Source organism: Vigna unguiculata, chromosome 1 (assembly GCF_004118075.2).
Source record: "Vigna unguiculata cultivar IT97K-499-35 chromosome 1, ASM411807v1, whole genome shotgun sequence".
In the NCBI taxonomy this organism is placed as follows: domain Eukaryota; kingdom Viridiplantae; phylum Streptophyta; class Magnoliopsida; order Fabales; family Fabaceae; genus Vigna; species Vigna unguiculata.
The window spans coordinates 8,137,338-8,144,552 of NC_040279.1; the positions used below are offsets into that span (position 1 = coordinate 8,137,338).

General features: G+C 41.5%; 1 non-coding gene across 1 annotated transcript; it reads left to right on the forward strand.

The window, feature by feature from the left end:
* Window positions 1-6,382: 6,382 nt before the first annotated feature.
* LOC114165607 lies at window positions 6,383-6,489 on the forward strand. The gene has a single exon (XR_003599740.1). It is a non-coding gene; the product is annotated as a small nucleolar RNA R71 (small nucleolar RNA).
* Window positions 6,490-7,215: the final 726 nt, after the last annotated feature.

Genomic DNA, 7,215 nt, shown 5'->3' on the forward strand with positions numbered 1-7,215 from the left:
TGCCAAGACTACTAAGGTCATCCACAATGGTAAATAACATAGGAAAAATTGTTCCCTTGCGACTTGGAATAAGGAATTCCGATATTCCTAAAACAATATATAACCTACAATAATCCTCTGGGCTAACCGACTCTCTACATCTTCTTAAAAAATCATATAACATCTCAACATCAACAATTTCGTTATTCAATAATTTCCTACACTTACTGATAGAGGTCGTACCCCACAAAATTAAAACACTTAAAATGTAGTATATGAAAGTGAACCAAGTCATCTCCCAACGACCAATATTTTCATTCAAAGCTTCGATTTCCAGATGAACACAACAATAGCACAAAGGGGGGGGTTTGGCAGATTTACGGATGCAACATACAGTTGAAAACTTAAATGCAAACGTGTAAAATTAATGTAAAAACAGTGTTGATTCTTTACTTCAAATGAACATCCACCAATCACGGATTATAACTAAAAATTGTAATATTAACTCTCATGGAACCCAAATTAACTACTAAGCGCAAATTAACTCGAACTCAAGTGCATTTAAGCAAAGCACACATTCAGGAATCTGCTATAGTTCACTAAGCATGAACACACAATGATTCCACTCTATAAATTAAGCAAAAACAGAATGGTTTCATTTAAACCCAAACACAAATTCAGAATTGAGAGATTAACATAACTCCACCGAACAAAACACTAATCTCAAGGTTTCAATCCATTATCTGCAAAGAATCAACACATAAACTTAGTTCCTCATGGAATCCGAATTAGGCTTCAATACAAATTTTGATTCAACCATCCAAATGAGTGCAAATTGATGCAGAAAACCTAAATTTGTGTAGGAATCGAAAATGAGCAATTCGAAGAACCGATAACAAGCGCGCACACAACCACACTTGTTGTACGCGACCACACTTAATTGAGCACCCATTCCCAAAACAATTCCAAAGCTCCAAAATTTCCTAAGGTAGGAATAATCATGGTTTTTCAGGCTAAGGGCTTGTAATGAGCTGTAGAATAATGAAAGGATATGCAGGCTCAAAAAGGGGTATCAACGAAAACAATTCAAGGTAGGCTCATTTGGCTGTAGGCTCACAGAACAAAATTGCCTAAATCAGAAAAGCATTCAAAAAGAGTCAAGCCAAGGCCACTATGCAAGCATTCAAGAGGCATATATCACACAATCAAAGAACAGAGAGTGGCTCAAATTCTCACATAGGGTAAAATAATTCCAAAAGCAACTTGACATGCAAAGAGAAAGCAAGGATATCAGTCCACAGAGTAACCAACAACTCATCCTCCAAGAGTGAAGTGAGTGTCCCAAACAAAAAATAAAAACATAACACAAATTAACAAAAAAGAAACAAACAAAAGGAAACAACAACAAACAGACAGACCCGGACAAGTGCAATAAAAGTAAAGAAGGGAAAAGAAAACTCCCTGAATCATGGTGAAACAACAGTGGGGTCAAGCAGGGAAGTCTCCTTCACAACAGTATCCACCAAGGCAGGATTACTGAGGAATGGCTTCAGACGATGCCCATTCACTTTGAAGCTCTTATCGGTGGACTGGCTTTTGATTTCAACTGCACCATAAGGATAAACATTAGTGACAACAAAAGGACCAATCCACTTTGATCGCAACTTACCCCCCATGAGTCCAAGTCTGGAGTTATACAATAAAACTTGTTGACCAACAACAAACTCCTTTCTAGATATGGAGCTATCATGGAATCTCTTGGTCTTCTCCGTGTAGAACATATAGTTCTAATATGCCTCCAGACGGATCTCGTCTAACTCGTTCAATTGTAGCTTCCTTTCCTCTCCAGCTTGATCAAGAGAGAAGTTGCATGACTTAACAGCCCAGTAGGCTCGGTACTCTATCTCCATTGGAAGGTGGCATGGCTTACCAAAGACAACCCGATAAGGAGACATCCCTATAGGTGCCTTGTAAGCAGTCATAGAGCGTCTTCAAGTCTATTGCTCCAATCCTTCCTGTTGGGCTGCACAATCTTCTCCAAGATCCTCTTGATTTATCTGTTTGAGATCTCGGCTTGCCCATTAGTTTGGGGGTTGATATGGTGTAGAAAGCTTGTGCACAACCCCATACTTTTGAAGCAAAACCCCCATGGATCTGCTACAAAAATGGGTGCCCTGGTCACTAATAATAGCTCGAGGAACTCTAAACCTGCAAAATATGTGAGACCTAACAAAGTCCACAACAACTCGAGCATCATTAGTTCTAGTGGCTTTGGCTTCCACCCATTTTGAAACATAATCGACAACAAACAAGATGTAAGTAAAACCAAAAGAGACAGGAAAAGGGCCCATGAAATCTATACCCTAGACATCGAAGACCTCGCAGAACAACATGGGTTATCGAGGCATTTGTTGTCTCGAAGAAATGGCTCCTCTTGCTCGTTGGCATTACTCACACGTGCTACAAATCCTCCACACATCCTTAAAGATGGTGGGCCAATAAAATTTGCAATCTAGCGCCTTGCGAGCTATCCTTTGTGTGTCAAGGTGACCACCAAGTGCAGATGAATGACAAAATTTGAGGATCGAGTCAATCTCATGGTCTGGAATGCATCTCCTGGTGACCTGATCACTGCACATTTTCCACAGATAGGGGTCATCCCAAATGTAATACCTAGCATCGGTCTTTAGTTTATCACATTGAGCTCTGGATGCTAGGGGAGGAAAAATAGAAGCAGCAAGATAATTGACAATGTTAGCAAACCAAGGTGAGGAAGAACTAGAGAGTATCATCAAACTTTCATCGAGAAAGTCATCCCAGATCGGTGAAGCATCATCAGTAGACCTCTCAATCCTGCTCAGGTGGTCTGCAACCAGGTTTTGTGCTCCACTCCTATCACAGATCTCCAAATCAAATTCTTGGAGCTAGATCATCCTTCTTATCAGCCGAGGCTTTGATTCTTCCTTCTTCAACAGGTACTTAAGAGCTGCATGATCAGTAAACACAACAACAGGAGAACCAAGCAGGTAAGATCGAAACTTTTCTAATGCAAAAATTACCGCAAGGAGCTCCTTTTTTGTTGTGGTGTAGTTTGCTTGGGCAACATCTAATGTCTTGGAGGCGTAATAGATTACCCTCGGCTCCTTGTCAATTCTTTAAGCTAGAACAGCCCCTAATGCATAATTGGATGCATCACACATAAGCTCAAATGGGGTTGTCCAGTCGGGCGCCTGAATGATTGGAGTTGTGGTTAGGGCCTTCTTGAGGCAATCAAAAGCCTATTTGCATCCTTCATCAAAGATGAAGTCAACATCCTTTTGCAGTAGGCTGGACAGTGGGAGGGCCTTTTTGTTGAAGTCCAGAATGAAGCGCCTGTAAAACCCTGCATGGCCAAGAAAAGAACGAACCTCTAGCACAAAAGAGGGGTAAGACAATTGTGAAATAATCGAAATCTTGGCAGGGTCAACTTCAATGCCCTTTCTTGAAATTATGTGCCCCAATACTGTGCCTTGTTCTACCATGAAATGACATTTCTCAAAATTGAGAACAAGGTTCGATTGGATGCACCTATTTAAAACTCTGTCCAAACTTTCTAGACATGCATCAAATGAGGACCCGCACACATTAAAGTCGTCCAAAAACACCTCTATGCATTTTTCAAGAAAATCACGGAAAATGCTAAGCATGCACCGCTGGAATGTGCCAGGGGCATTGCATAGGCCAAATCGCATCCTCCTATAGGAAAAAGTGCCAAAGGGGTAGGTGAATGTGGTTTTCTCTTGGTCCTCAGGTGCAATGTGAATTTGAAAGTAACCAGAAAAACCATCAAGGAAGCAATAGTGAGACTTACCTGCTAAGCGCTCAAGTATCTGATCAATAAAAGACAAGGGGAAGTGGTCTTTCCTGGTTTCTTGATTTAGCCTTCTGTAGTTAATGCAAACTCTCCAACTATTTTACACCCTTGTTGGAATCAACTCTTCTTTTTCGTTCTTGACTACAGTGAGGCTTGTCTTTTTGGGGACAACATGGATGGGGCTGACCCATTGACTGTCAGAAATGGGGTAGATGATCCCAACTTGTAGAAGTTTGGTCACCTTTTTCTTTACAACATCCGAGATGACAGGGTTGAGTCGCCTCTGTGGCTGTCTCACTGGCTTTGCTCCATCTTCTAACAATATATTGTGCATGCATGTTGATGGGCTAATACAAGGGATGTCAACCAATGTCCATCCAATTGCCTTCTTAGGCTTTTTGAGAACATGCAACAACCTCTGCTCTTGTTCAGCAACGAGGGAGGTGGAAATGATGACAAGCAGTTTGTCCTCCTCCCCTAAGTAGACATATTTGAGGTTGTCGGGCAAAGGTTTCAACTCTGGTGTGTTGGATGTTGGCTGAATATCAGGAACTCGAGGGGAGGGAGAAATGGGTTCCACAGCCTGTACCTCAGCATAATAATCAGATGCATATGTACTTCCTGCAACATGGTTAGTGCAATCTGACTATATAACATCAAAATCATATGGTACAACACCTAGTGAGTCATAATCAACATCGAAATCAGAATCAGAATACGAATCACAGTCAACACCACCAATGCATGCAAATTCAGATAGCTCAAACACAAATGAATGTTTTAATGCATGCAAAGAGTGGAAATCATAAATAAGTCCATCCACAGTATCATCAATAATATCAACATGAAAAACAGAGTGATCCTCAGAAGGATGTTTCATGGCATCCAGAATGTTAAATCGCACAACAATATCATCAAACTCCATGGACAAAGTACCTGCATGGACATCAATCTTGGTTCGTGTAGTTTTCAAAAATGGTATGCCTAAAATGATTGGTGCAGAACCATGTGAAAATCCCTCTTCCATATCAAGAATGTAAAAATTAGCAGGGAAAATCAATTCACCAACACGAACCAAAACATCATCAACCAAACCTGCGGGGTGGGCAACACTTCTATTTGCCAACTGAATCACCAGACCCATAGGTTGCAGGAGTCCAAGAGAAAGATTTAAAAATAGACAAAGGCATTACATTTATTGAAGCACCAAGATCAAGCATTGCATTTTCAAATTTATTGTTACCTATGATGCAAGGTACACAAAATGTACCTGGGTCCTTGCACTTCTCAGGAATCTGAGGAACAGATTTACCTATCAATGCTGACACATTTCTCCCCATGCTGATCTTTTCGTTACTCTTTAGCCTCCTCTTGTGCGTGCATAGCTCTTTCAAAAACTTTGCATATCTGAGAATTTGTTTAATGGCATCCAACAGAGGTATGTTCACCTCCACTTTCCTGAATGTTTCTAAGATCTCCCTGTCAACCTCTTCCATCATTTTGCTTGGAATGGCTCTTGGAGGGAAAGGAAAAGGTATGGAAGGTGCAGCAGTAGAAGGCGTAGAAGTCACACCAGATGTGGAAGGACCAGCTGCATGAGCATCACACTTTCTCTAAAGTGTGGCAGGGTCGACTTCCTTTAGGGGTGTAGGCTCAGGAGTGGGAACTTCAATGTTCTTCTCAGATCTCAATGTAATGGCACTCACATTCTGTGGATTCTCCACCGTTTGTGATGTCAACTTGTCAGAATTCTAAGCTCGTGACTAGTTTAGCTGAGTGGCCATCTGCCCCATTTGATTTGTCAAACTCTGGATTGAGGCCCTAGTCTCCTGCTGGAATTGCATATTTTGAAGGGTCATCATCCTGACCAACTCCTCCAATGAAGTAGAAGAAGAAGGTGCAGGTGCTGCAGCAGGAGCTGGTATGGGTACAAGTGGAACCGGAACAACTTGTGCAGGTGTAGCTCTTTGTTGTGGAGGTGGCTGCACATTTTGAAATGGTTGGTTTTGCTGCTGTTGGTTGCCCTGGTTTCCCCATCTCAAATTAGGGTGATTCCTCCATCCTAGATTATATCTGTTTGTTGACAAATCATTGTGGTTTTGTTGTTGATGTTGGGGCCTATTGTTGTTGAAAATATTAGCTGCATAGGCCTGAGGGGTATCCATTGGTGTAGAAGAAGAAGAAGCAGCCTGTTGTTGCAATGCTGGGCAAGAGTTTGTAAAATGATCAACAGATGTACAAAGACCACAAACTCTTGCAGCTGGATCTCTTTGATTGGAAGCAAGTTGGTTGACCAGTGTGGTAAGAGCATCAATCTTAATTTCCATCTTCTTCGTGTACTCGGCTGCCCCTACATCATGAACACCTCTAACAACTATGGCATCAGTCCTTGTGCCAAATTGTTGAGAATTTGAAGCCATGTTCTCTATTAGTTGTCTGGCTGCAACTAGGGTTATGTTACCAAGAGCACCACCACTTGCGGCATCAATCATATTTCGATCCATGTGGTGCAAGCCTTCATAAAAATATTGCAGAAGTAGATGTTTAGAGATCTGATGGTGTGGGCAGCTTGAACAGAGATTCTTGAACCTCTCCCAGTACTCATAAAGGGTCTCCCTAGATTGCTACTTAATGCTAGAAATTTCCTTCCTTATGGTTGTTGTCCTTGAAGCAGTGAAGAACTTGGCAAGGAACAATCTCTTCAGGTCATCCCAACTCGTGATGAACGTGGGTGAAAGGTAGTACAACCAGTCTTTCGCATTGCCCTCCAACGAATGAGGGAAAGCCTTCAAGTATACATGGTCTTCCTGGACATTTATAGGCTTCATGGTGGAACACACGACATGAAACTGCTTCAAGTGTTTGCACGGGTCCTCACCTGCAAGACCATGAAACTTTGGCAACAAGTATATTAAACCATTTTTTAGCACATATGGAACTTCCTCCTCAGGGTATTGAATGCATAAACTATCATAAGTGAACTTTGGTGCAGTGAGCTCACTCATGGTTCTCTCATGAGGTGGAGGAGGTTGAGCCATGTTATCAGTATGAAAATCAAAATGATCAGAATAGACAGTATGCTCAAAATGCAAGGAATGAGGAATGTCAGGAATGTGATAAGAATCAGAAAGAGTCCGGAAAAGTTACTAAATATGCAGCATGCAAAGATGGATTCCTAAGATGCCTACGTCCTCTGTGGAATGTCCTATCAATCTCAGGGTCAAATGGTTGTAATTCACTTGGGTTTGCCCTAGTCATGCACCAAAAAACATTAATTCTAGTTATATTGGCATAACATAGGGTATAACTACAAGTATACTCAAACGAACTCCAAATGACTTGAAAATTGGTAGGATTGTCCTTTGTGTGCTCAAACAGACCCA